This window comes from Agelaius phoeniceus, chromosome 33 (genome assembly GCF_051311805.1).
Source record: "Agelaius phoeniceus isolate bAgePho1 chromosome 33, bAgePho1.hap1, whole genome shotgun sequence".
NCBI classification, from domain to species: domain Eukaryota; kingdom Metazoa; phylum Chordata; class Aves; order Passeriformes; family Icteridae; genus Agelaius; species Agelaius phoeniceus.
Window position 1 is genome coordinate 936,499 of NC_135297.1, and position 13,130 is coordinate 949,628.

Genomic DNA, 13,130 nt, shown 5'->3' on the forward strand with positions numbered 1-13,130 from the left:
GCACGGGGACACTTGGAAAGCGGCCAGAGGGAGGAATGTGCCCAGCTTCTCCAGACAAGTGCTTCCCTTGCCACCACGCTGCCATGGCCTCCAAGAGTTCCAGTGAGCAGCAGGCATGGCTTGGGAGACCAAGCAATTCCTGGGAGGGTGAAACCCCTGGCCACAGGCTGCTTACTTGCTTTGGGTTGGAAAAGCCCTCCTCTACCAGCATATCCAGCAGAGCAGCACTGGTCTTGGTTTTGAAGATGTGCGAATAGGCTCTGAGCCCAGTGCCCATGGTGCTGGTCTCTTCTGCCCGGATTTTCTTGATGAATTTGCAAACCAGCTGTAGGAGAAGGGCAAGAAGCCAGGGATGTTGCAGGCAATGCTGCAAGCGCGGTGCCAGCAGGCCCAGCCCAGGTGGGGATGGCTGCAGGTACCTGCGCTGTTCTGCGGAAGAGGCCACGGGCGGGCTCCTGCTCTTGTGTGCACTCCAGGGCTGCACCTGGCAAAGAGCGAGCGCAGCCAGAGCTGAGGGGCTGCGGGAGAGGCCGGAGAACACGGCCCAGCCCTGCGCTCCCCAGGCAGGGAGAGCCCTGGGATGCCCCAGGGCATGGAGCACGGCCCCTGCGGGGTGTCTGCCCAGCCCCTCTTCCGTCCTGTCCATGGGCATGGCCCAGGGGATGGGATGGGATGGGATGGGATGGGATGGGATGGGATGGGATGGGATGGGATGGGATGGGATGCAAAGATGCCAAGCTGGCTACAGGCACCAAGCCTGTGGCCCAGCTTTGGCACTCACCCTCCTGCGGCAGCTCAAACGGCACCACCTCTTTGGTTTCCTGTGCTGGGGCAGCTTCAGGGCCTTCTTCCTCCTGTTCCCCCCAGGCCAGCTTGGGCGCTCTCAGGGGTGTCTGCTCCATGTTAGTGGCTGGATTTGTGGCTACTTGCAGGAGAGATGCCTGGGAAAAGCTCCGAGTCAGCAAGTCCTGCAGTTGTGCCTGGAAGGCACCTTCAAGACAGAAGCCTGGGGAAGGCTACAGGACAGCAAGTCCTGCACTCTGGTCTCCAGGGCTCCTGCCACAAGGACAGGAGACTCCTGTCAAGGATCGTGGTCAGGCCTCGAGGGCACTGGTGGCAGGGATGGGAGATGCCTCTGGGCACCAAGTGCCACGCTCTGCCCTCGAGAGCACCTGCAGAAGAGAAGCCTCGGCAAGGCCACGAGTCACCAAGTCCTGTGGCCTGGCCTCGAGCTCAGCTGCAGGAATAACGCCTGGGAAAGGCTGCGGGTCAGACAGGAACGAGTGCGCTGTGCGGGGGCTCCTGACGGTACCGCTCTGTCCCGTTCTGCCCCGTTGCCTGTTCCCAGCAGCCGGGCAAGCTTCTATTTCCCACGTGTCACAAAGGGGCCTTGGTCACCGGGTTCCATTCCATGGCACGGTGACTGTGCTGCAGCGTGCCAGCCAGGGCCCTTGCACACACTGCCTTCTGCCCTGGGGCCGCCCCCAGCCCAGCCAAAGTGGCCCAGCTTGGAAGGAATCCCTGGCCCCAGGTGTCTAAGACAGCCCGCACAGGATCTTTAGCAAGGGCTCAGAGCATCAGCAAACGCTACCCGGCTCTGTGGGCTCAGGACAGCAGAAGGAGCCCCAGGTCTGCCGATGCAGCCGCGCTGGGAGGGGCACAGGACCTTCCACAGAAGCTGGCACGGCCTCCTTGGGACACGTCCCAGCTGGTGGCCATCCTAAACCCACGGCTGTGACATGGACAGGGAACGTGTGGGCCAGGGCACGAATGCTGCTCTGACCCCTGGGGCCCGGGCAGCGCTGACATCAGCAGCTGTGGCAGAGTCCCTGCCCAAGCAGAGCTGCCACCCCCCGAGCCCTGGCAGCGCTGGTGCCCATCTCCTGCCCCAGAGACCTGTGCCCCCGGGGGGCTTCTGTGCCACAGGGAGCCAAAGCCCACGTGCATTGGGGGCTGTGCTCCTTCCTGCAGGGGCTGCTGGCAGCAGCACCTGGAGCAACTGCTGGCAACACTTGGTCTCTTGCTCCATGCTGAAATTATTTTCTCATTGAAGTCATTTCCTTCAGCACAGAAACACCTTAGTGACAAAGACACAGAAGAACCTGGCATTTAAGACTCCTCAGTTGAGGAAAGTTTTACTTCCCATTGCTCAACTCAAGTAGTTCCAAAAATTTGCAAACTTTCCAAATTCATTGGGATGGCCTGAGAAGGTGCAGAGTTGGAATTTTGCTTCCCTTCTCAAAGCAGCAACTCATTTGCCTTAAAATCATCAAATGAGGGTCACTTGACAGAACATAACACTACACAGAGGCAAACAAAAGGCCATTCTTTGGTTTGCAAACAGTTTCCTATGAAGGGATGATGATATCCTAATTCTCTTAAGGAATAAAAGCTCTCAAGTAATGAAGGTCCACTCAGTGTTACAAAAGTAGCCCAAGCAAATAAGTAGATGGCAAAAGGGCTAATCCTCCCCCTGATACAGATATCTAAGTGGCCAGTAAAGTACAGCTCTCCCCTCTTGTTCCCTGCAGGAGAATCAGAACCATGAACAGGAAGAGTCACAGATATTCTTTCTGCCCTCTGTAACCAAAGCTGTGCCAAAGCACAGATGCTGCCTTCAAACTGACTCAAATTCCAGCCTAGACCTCTCACCTTCCAGACAACGCCTTCTCCAACACCCACCAACACCAACCCCCCAAACTCCCACACAGAAGCCCTCAACACCCCACCAGGACCCCCAGCTGTCCCTGTCCCTCCGCAGAGCTTTCCCAGCCTCCAGCAGACGCCCAGGCTCCCTGCACGTGCCGTGGGCTGGCACTCAGGAGGATCTGCTCCAAGGCCTTCCCCGGTGGCAGCTCAGGCTGCCAGGCCTGTGGTTCCTGGATCACCCTTCCCACCGAGCCTTCCTGGGCACGGCTGTTCCATGGGCACCTCTGCGCTCAGCTCGGACTGCTCCACTCAGCCAGGGCTGCTGGGAAAGGATCCAGAGCAGCCTGGCCAGCTCTTTCTCCAGCTCCCTCTTTACTCTCCGGGGAGGCAGAACATCCCACAGCAAAGCAACTGGTGCCACAAGGAGCAGGGGGCCTCAGGCACCTTTGGCAATGGAACAAGGCCTTGGTTTGACATAAGTAAGCACAAGCAATTCACATTAGTAAACAAGTGCTTAGCACAGACAGACATAAGTCCTTAGCACCAGCTAGCATAAGAAAAACCTGGCAGGCCTAACTTGACATGAGAGTGACTTGGCAAAAGCTTTAGACATAGTCTGCCAGAAGAACTAAGGGCAAGTAGGGAATCAGCCCAGTGCAGCGAAACCATGAGGAAGACTTTGTGCTGCTTTAGGGCATCGAGAGCGCTCCTGGCCAGTGCCTGGACATCAGCTTCAAGTCTAGGAATCTGACACAATGTACTTCTAACCCCCTGCCTATCGAATCATCTCAGCAGTTTAAAAAAGGATGGCATTTTTGATACAATTCCTACATCAACCTGTTGAAATTTATACGTGGCAGAGATACATTTTAGTGGGGTGCAGACTCCTGCCCTCCTGCCAAGTCAATAAAAGGGCTTTTGTCAGACAATGCATTTGTCTGCTGATTTCTTTGAATGAGGGAGAGCCCTCAGGACTGCTATATCCCGAGGGAACACCGTTGCCCTTGAGCTGTAGGCACCTGCACAAGCTTAAAATCAGCTGCCTCAGCTTCCAGGACCTCTCTTAGCAAGCATCCTGACATGGGTGCAGGGCTGCTGTGAGGCACTGCTGGGACCCAGCAGGACAGGACCGGCTGTCTCGTGTCCACGTAGCACCCCTGACACAGCCAGGGCCATCCCAAAACCAGACAAACGCTCACGTGTCAGCAGAGGGGAGCTAGGAGCACTGGGCTCCTCTCAGGGTATCTCAGCTGGGCTCGCTCCACAACACGCCCCCATTTTGAGGCCTGCTGATGCCCAGCTGCCAGAAATGCCCACCTTGCTCTCTCCAAGATGCACAGGGAGAGCCAATGAGCAGGATGCCTTGGGAGGCAAACCTTCCAAGCCTTTTCTGAGGCCAGGGACACACCAAGATCAGCCAAGGCTCTCCACGCTGCCTGGCCCACACAGCCCAGCTCTGTGCCAGCCCTGGGCCACAGCAGCTTCCACCAAGCAGGAGGCAAATGCACATTGCCAAGAGTTGAAACACAGCAGACAGGGAAGATGAGAAAAGTGTGTGTGTAAAGGCCTTTTAATTCACAGCTCTCAAAGAGAGCTTTGGGGCTCATGGCTGGACAGAGATGCTCCTGCTCACACCTCTGTCCAAAGGGAGGGAACACACCCTGCTGCAGGTGCTTGGGTTGGTCTCTGCAGGTCCAGGCAGATGCCAAACCTGCTCTTCACAGCCTTCTCCATTGCCCTGCTCCTCTGCCAAGTGCAAGGGGCCTCAAGGACTGAAAGGAGCACAGAGAGCCAAAGGGGGACACGTGCACCTACCTCACTGGGAGCTCCCTGGGAAGCACTTTCCTTGAGAAGCAAGCCTCTTTCCTCCAAAGGCATTTCCCCAAATGTGTAGCTTTCCTGGGGAACACCAACACACTCTTTAGAAAAGCTGGCAAGGCTGAATGACTCCAGGTCCTTTCAGGACAGGCACTCCAGCTCTAGCTCGTAGTCCCCCAAGTGTGTGTCCAGGGGGAGGTTCAGATGTGCAGCCCCAGGCCCTCTACAAACACAAGCTGCCCGCTGCCTCTTCACCTGCCTCAGCTCCTGCCTGCACTCACAGCAGCAAAACCAGGCTGTTCCCAGCCAGAGCCCAGAGCCCTGTCCCTGCAGGACGCTCTTGCCAGCACCTTCCAGGACTCTCTGCTGTGCACACAGCGCTTTTCATGCCCGCTCTCAACAGGCTTTGGAACACAGAGCACAACCTGGCTGGCTCTGCCACCAGCACACCCCAAACACAGGCGGAGGAAGGAGCAGCAGGGGCTGTTTTGTGGCCATACCCAAGAGAAACTGGAAGGGTGCCCTCCCTCTGGTCTCACTTGGTTGGCTTTCTGACTGGCTCTGAGCCTGGGGCTGCCATTCCTCGGTTGTGGGGACCAGAACCACACCCGGGATCCCGGCACTGCCTGACAGCGCTCCGGGCACTGGCATGGTCGCACGTCCGAGTCTCGGGCACCGTGCTGCTGCTTCATTTGCCCTTAGGCACACCCAAAGCTCTCTGTTAAGCCCAGATGGTCTCTGGTTCTGCCCTCTTCCTGATCCAGGGCAGGGATGGAGCACTGCTGTGCTTTCAGGAAGCTGTTCCTGAAACCTTCCAGCATTCCAAGCTCCTTTGCCCTCCATGGATGCTTGCCATGGAATCCCTCACAGCTGGGTTCAGAGCATCCTCGGGTTGGCTCTTCCAATGTCCTGGGGCTCCAGGGTGCTCAGGAACATCTCTAACTCCACAGTGTTGTGGAACTGGACCTTCAGCACAGGGACCTTTCCAGCCTCATCTGCCCTCGTTCCTCTGTGTCTGTGCACAAAACACGGCATGGAGGAGACCGGCAGGAGGGGCCTGAGTGTTCCGGGGCCCTTGATCTGCATCGCTCCAGCTCCACAGAGATGCAGGTAAAGCGAAGAAGCCAAACTGTTTATTAATGGAAGGCAAAGCAAAGGGATGAGCTGGAAGGGAGAAAGGGGACGGGCAGGTGTGGAAGGGCTCTGCAGCCACGGGATGGAGGTTCTCTGGCTGGCACACCCTTGCTGGCCGAGGGCACACTCGAGAGTGGCCGCCCCCTGATCTCTGCCGAGACCGTCCAGGGTGGCGGTAATCGCTACGGCATGCGTGACACAGCAGGAGCACGGCACGAGAAATCAGAGGCAAAGGAAACAAGGAAGGATCACTTGTCTGAGTTTCCAAGGAAGGTTTACTCCCAAAAGGAGTCAGATGCAAGTCACAAAGCAAATGGGTCCGACTAGCATTTTTAAAGAGGGGATGGTACAAGGGGTGGATACAACTCTCACCCAATGAGGGGATCTTAGGGGAGGAACAGATCACTCAGCAACTCCAATAAGGATCATTCAGGGGAGGGAAGAAGCCTCACAAAGCAATCAACCATCGAGACATTGCTGACTGACACAGAACATTTGAGAATCCAAGGGGAGTGACTACAGAGACTGACAAGAGTAAGGGGTAGTACAACTGAGATTGACAGGGGCTTCTAAGGGAATGAGGGGAGGAGCAGGGAGACTGACACACTGATGGGCAGACAAGTGGCAGAAAACTTTGTGGTGAACAACAGGACTGAACCATTAGGGGGAACAAAATGGGGTACATGGGAGAAACCATTATAACTGACTAACATAGGAAGTCTAACTTTTATGTTAAAACAACTGTAAAACACAAACTACCACAGGCAGGGTCTGAGGGCTGGAGAGAGGGAGCTGTCAACAGGGAGGGAGAAGGCAGGAGCTATGGGAGCTTCCCCCGACTCAGCTGTGCCAATCATCAGCTGTGCCTGGAGCTCCAGCTGGTCTCCTCTGGTCTCCAGGTGCTCTCACCTTCCAAGGGACCTGGAGGTCTTCAAGAGACACTGGTTCTTCTGAGCCAGCAGATGGAAGTTGTTCTGCAGCTCTTCCCTCGAACATCACCTGAACAAATGTGCTTATGTGGGAGGGGCTGTTGTCTTCACTCAGGGCTTGAAGGGCTGAGGAGAGGAACAGAGCCACAGTCAGAACCTGGATGTGCAGGAATCCATGGAGACCTTTCTGCCAGGGCCATCCCACCCAGCTCTTACCATGGCCACAAGAGAGGAGGGGCCAAGGGGATCAGCTGCAAGGTGCTGGCCATGAATCCCCTCACCCATGTCCCTGGAATCTCTGTGTGCTCTGCCCACGCCACCCCTGGTCCACACAAGGAGCGAAGCCACCGCAGCCGGGGCAGGGATTGCAGCTCCTGCCCAGGCACTGCAGCTCGCCCGGCCAGCCCCCGCTGACAGCCCACTGCCCTCATCACCCTCACAGAGGGCCTGGGGCTCTTCCTTCTGCCCCATCAGGAGCACCCCGGCCATCCCTGGAACACAGGCTAACCATAACTAAGGCTGCTGAGGCTGTTATCCAGTTTGCTTTATGGCTTAATGAGGTGAGGAATTCATGGATCTTTAACTTCTGCTGGAAGGCAGACACATGGATTCAGAGCTATCACACACTAACTGTATGGTTTTGGGGTTACTTTAATAATGGTACCCACTGTAAGGAGATTACACCAGAAGAAATTTTCTCTCAACCCTTCTCCCAGCTCTTTGGGTCTGCCCCACCAGTTTTCAAAGGGCTCAGATCCACTCTAAATGCTAATGATATCATACAGTGGTTGGTGTTGCTGATAGGCCTGTTCTATTTAGCATTCAGAGATAAGGGAAGATTCACCTGGATAACCACCCTGGCACCTACCCCAGAGACAAGGGATGCTGCTGCCCCAGAGCCTGACCCTGCCCCACAGCCCAGCTCAGAAATGAACCACCCAGACTGGGTGCGGGCTCTGGTGAAGGAGATGGGCCAGATGCTGAAGGAGCACATTTCCCCAGCTGGTGAGAAACCCTCCCCCTGCCTCAAAGAGGGAGAGTCTGATGGTGCAGCAGTGAACCCACAGATGTTACAACCATCCAGGTTCCAGCTGAACTGCAAGGGCAGTCACAACCAGCAGCAGTCGCCCCTGTGGAAACAAGGAGGTCTAAGATGAAATCAGATCACCCTAGATCAGGGTAAAAATGGAGGCCCCTCACAACCCACAGGGGAGCCAATGGTTGAGATCATCACTGAGTCCCTGATGTACAAAAGTCTCCATAATCTGCACAAAGACATTGTACGACGGGGATGTGAGGCTTTTACAACCTGGTTACTCCAGGTCTGGGACCTTATGGGTACAGGCCTGCAGCTGGATGGTGGTGAGGCAAGGAATTTGGGACCCTTGACCCAGGACTCAGGTATGAATCAGATTTTTGTAAGGGAGCTAAGGTCCCTTTGTCTCTGGGAGCAGCTTTTATTGAGTGTCAGAGAGAGGTTTGTCCCCAGGGAGAGAATGCAGGAGCAGCACCATAGAATGTGCTGGAAGATCCTCGAGGAAGGGATCCAACAGCTGAGAGAAGTGGCAGTATTGGAGGTACTCTTTGGGAGGGATGGACAGCATGATAATGACCCTGACAAGGTCAGTGCACAGGGCAAATGCTGTGGAGTCTGGCAAATCTGGGGCCATCTCAATACACCACCTTCACTGCAATGATTAATGCCGATAACAACCGAGGGACGGTGGGCTCTGTCACCAACAAGCTTAGAAATTGTGAGAGTGTGATCAATGGCCCCATGCAGGCTCCTGTCTCTGCTGTGATCAAGGCCCTAAAGAGGAGATGAGGTGTCGCTATAGAGCACGACATGGCACAAGCACCAGGACTCAGATCAGAAGGCTGTATAAGAGAGATTTATTAAAGCAACAGGTTGCCTTTATAGCTTTACAAGATTATTATATTTACTTAACAAACACATACACTGCCCATTGGTCATGAAAAAGAAACAAAGTTCTCAATAGGTGAAAAGGAGCCGCGTCACTCTGTGAGCCAACTAAAGTCCGTATCTTGTAACTTTCTCTCTTTCTTCACGTTGCCATGCTGATAGCCTTGGTACCTTCCTCCAGAGAGATATGGGGCTTTCCTTATCTTCAGGAAGCTTTCGCTGGCTTACAGCAACAGCACCAAAATGTCTTTCCTACAAGTCCCCCTTTTTGTATTTGACCCACAAAAACAACTGCTAAGGACTTTTGCAGGGCCCTTGCAAAAATCCAAGCAGACAGAGGATTCATTCTTCATTCACTTAAAACTAACCAACTTCTACCCAATCCACAACACACACCCTCACAATCTTAACATTCATATACAAACACGGCACATAAAAAATAGATCTTCAAATACCATTACAGACCTCGCAATTTCCAGATGACACATTTGTAGCAGAATGACACCTTCACCTCTAGTCAGATAACTTTCACCCACACAGAGTCAGAGACCAAGTCATCTGCCTAGTCACCACTTAGGACCAAGTAGCATCCACTCAACTTTACAACTGGTTGCTGCTATCATAATGGGAAACCAACCTAGTTGCTCAAAGTTTGGAGTTCAGCTACTAATTCAGCTCCTCTGCAAAGGCAACACTTCTCCCTTAGATACATCAAATTCCCCTATTTTTGGCATTGTCGGTGCCCTGCAAAAGGAAATGGTACAATGTCGCAGACATCTTTCATGAAAAATCCTTTCTTAGGATTTTTCCTTGTGAGAAGCTGCAGTTTCAGCAACCAAAAGTAAACAATGGTTATCTGCTGCTGTGGAATGCAACAGGTAGACCCGTGATTGGTCTCCTGTGGATGTTTGGATTTACTGACCACTCATGGCAGAGCTGGCTCTTGCTCTGTCTGAGACACAGATCTTTGTTATTCATTCTTTTCTATTCTTACCTTAGCTAGCTTCTGAAGAAACCTTTTCCTTTCTATTTCTTTTTAGTATAGTCTTAATGTAACATATATCATAAAATAATAAATCAAGCCTTCTGATCATGGAGTCAAAATTCTCGTCTCTTCTTCATCCTGAAAACCCTTGTGATCACGGTCACAGTACAAGACACATTTCTCAGTACTACCAACCTCTCTGTAAGACAATTCAGGGAAAAGAAGCAAAAGTAACACCCATTAACTTAAATTTTGGAATTTCAGGGTAAGCCTATAACTCCCTTTACTCTGTCTCAAATTACCATCTTTACCACACATTCCTTGAGGGTCCATGCTTCCATCCACCTAATAACCAATGCAAGTGCCTACTCATTTTGCTTCCACTGTAGAACCACCCATCCTGTCCTTTCCTGTGTGCTCCAAATAAGGTTTAACACAACGGGCAGAGACCCAACGAGAGCCATTTCCTGTTAAAACACATGCATATCCTCTTCTCCATGTTACTAATTCCACTGGGCCAGTCCACTTTCCCGTGATTAAATCTTCTACCCATACATTAATACCTTGCTGAAAGTTTGGCTGTTTTGAATTCAAAGACAAAAAATGATAGAATACAGGAGACAATTCTAAGTCAGGTAAAGGACGTAGAAAGTTTAAGACGTAAACGGTTTTATCTAATCTCACTTGAGGCGACTCCCTCTGCATTCCCCCTTTTTTTTGTACCTGTCGTGACAACACACCATGAGCACGTTCAATAATTGCTTGGCCTGTGAAATACCAGTGGAATGATCAACACCCCAGGCACGAAAAACCACTTGCAATTTCTCTGAAACACACACCGGGCCATTATCTGTCTTTAGATGTGATGGAACGCCTAAGATGGAAAAGGCGTGGCAAAAATGACGAATAACACCCCGAGCTGTTTCACCTGCCAATGCTGAAGCAACCATGGCATGAGAAAAAGCGTCAATTTTAACATGAACATACTTTAGATGGCCAAATTCAGGCATTTTTGTAACATCTGTTTGCCATTCTTGCAAAGGGAGTAAGCCTCTAGGATTAGTGCCGTAATATTGTGAAACATGAGCCATATGACAATCAGGGCAAGAAGAAATAATTGACTTTGCTTTGCTGTGTGATAACTTAAATTGCTGCCGTAGTGCCTGAGCACCCTGATGAAAACATTGGTGAGATAGAACAGCTTGCTGTAACACATTAGGCACCGTTTTTACTGCTGAGGCAGCCACAAGGGAATCCACATAGGCGCTACCTTCAACAAAGAATCCAGGTAGCAATGTATGGCTATGGATATGCATAATAAAATAAGAATGCTTTCGATTACGAATAACAGTCCACAGTTTTAACAACATAACCAATAATGGTTTCTCCTTTACATTACACCACACAGCTTGATCCAACTGTTTCACTAAATTAACAACATAAACAGAATCAGCAACTGTATTGATGGAATTAGGAAATAAGGTAAAGGCCAAAAGTACGGCACAAAGTTCAACTAATTAAAAGACCCTTGTTGAACCATTGCTTCATATTCCCAGCAGTCATTCTTCTTCCAGGCTACAGCAGATTTTCCACTTTTCCCTGATCTATCTGTAAAAACTGTGGCACCTTCCATTGGCACAGAAGAGCAAAATTGTTTCCCCTGAAAGGGAACCTTTTTAGTGAAATCCAAAATAGGATGAGAAGGTAAATGATATGCTATTTGACCTGTAAAGGAAGATAATGCAGATTGCAAATCATGATTGTTTTGAAAACACCACTCAAAATACCATTGTTGTGCCGGTATGACAATAGTTACAGGAGCACGGCCTAAGATCTCATGGCAGCGTCTGCGCCCTTTGATAATGATGTCTGCAAAAAGCTCATACAGGCCTGGAGCTGTTTTTCGGGACCTGAAAGACAAAAAATATCCACTCCAAAATATGCACTTTGTCTTCCCATTTATCATTCCATTGACACAACAATCTGCATGGTATTTCATCATCTCTCAAAAGAAAATAATTGCACACCAAGAGAAACTCTATCCTGGTAACAAATTTAGATGTCAAGGGCAATTCAACACCTTCTACAGCCTTTTTTGCTGCAGCAGTCAAATGTCTCTCATCGGTAGAGGAAGTTATCCCGGATAGTAAGTCATACAAAGGTTGCAGTTGATGATTGGTTATCCCCAAGTATGGCCTAAGCCAACCTATTGCACCAACTAATTTCTGTACGTCAACAGCAGTTTTAATATCAATGTCCAATTTTACAGGTTGAGGCACAATTTGTGTATTGGTGATTATCAACCCCAAGTATTTCAAAGGCATCTGTCTTTGAACTTTCTCTGGGGCGATAACCAAACCAACTGGAGTGTACACATCGTCCAGCAGTTTGAGGGCATTGTGTCTTCACATGCCCCGATTCTTCACAAGCAGAACATCTGGGTGAAGACTTCATCACTTCAGCCAAAGCAGCCATTTTATGCTCAACCGAACCAACCTTTGAGCAAGCAACTACAAGATCAGACAGTGGGGGATCTCCCGCTAAAGAATCAATAATTCACCTGCAATCTTTGTTTATGTTGTCCCAGGCTGTCTGCATAACATTTGCCTCAACTTATCATCTTCTACTTGCTTCTCAAAGGCTGCAGCAACCCTCTCCACAAACTGCAGCAAAGGTTCCTTCACCCCTTGCTGGATGGTAATAAACCTTGGTTTAGGAGCTGCCATTTCCATTGTTTTGAGTAAAGCACTCATGTGTGGTGTTTGTGAGGTCCCCAGGACAAGGTGAGAGATGAGAATTTGACTCCATGTTCTCAGAGGGCTGATTTATTATTTTACGGCATTATATTTTATGAAAAGAAATTATATACTAAAACTATACTAAACTATAGAGAAAGGATACATCAGAAGTCTAGAAAAGAATGATGATAAAACCCCATGACTCCTCAGAGCCTCGACACAGCTGGACCATGATTGGTCATTAAATTAAAACAATTCACATGGAACCAATCAAACATTTGCCTGTTGGTAAACAATGTTCAAGCCACATTCCAAAGCAGCAAACACAGGAGCATCAATCAGATACTTATTGTTTTCATTCCTCTCTGAGGCTTCTCAGCTTCCCAGGAGAAAATCCTGGGCAAAGAGGATTTTTCAGAAAATATCATGGGGACACTCATACCCAGCTGCTGGGCCTGTGCCAGAACCAGGGGGTCCCATCTTGCCTGCAAATCTGGGTTAGAGAATGGTCCATTGCCCAGCAAGGCATCAGCTCCCACAGCGTGACGTGGATCCTGCTGAGGTAACTGCACATTGTCCAATGCTGCTCTTTCAGCCATTTGTTTCCAGGTAGCTTGAAACACACCATACTGCACTGGCTGAAACAGAATCGTAGCAAGGTGAACAATATCATAAGGTGCAAGTACATCAGCATTTAGAACACGAATCACTTGCATCACCTGCAAAGAGTTAACACCATACTGATCTACTTTTGACTGGAGATCCCTCCATGCAAAAACCCGATGGCTATCTTCTTGTCCCGAATTAGGAACAGCTTTGAAAACAGGAAAAGCCACAGGCCCACGAGAAGCAGCAGAAGCCATCTCCATCCTTTTAGGTGGACCTATTTTCTCTAACAAATTCCAATCTCCCACTTCAGCTGCTTTCATTCTCACATGCTCCCAGAATTGCAA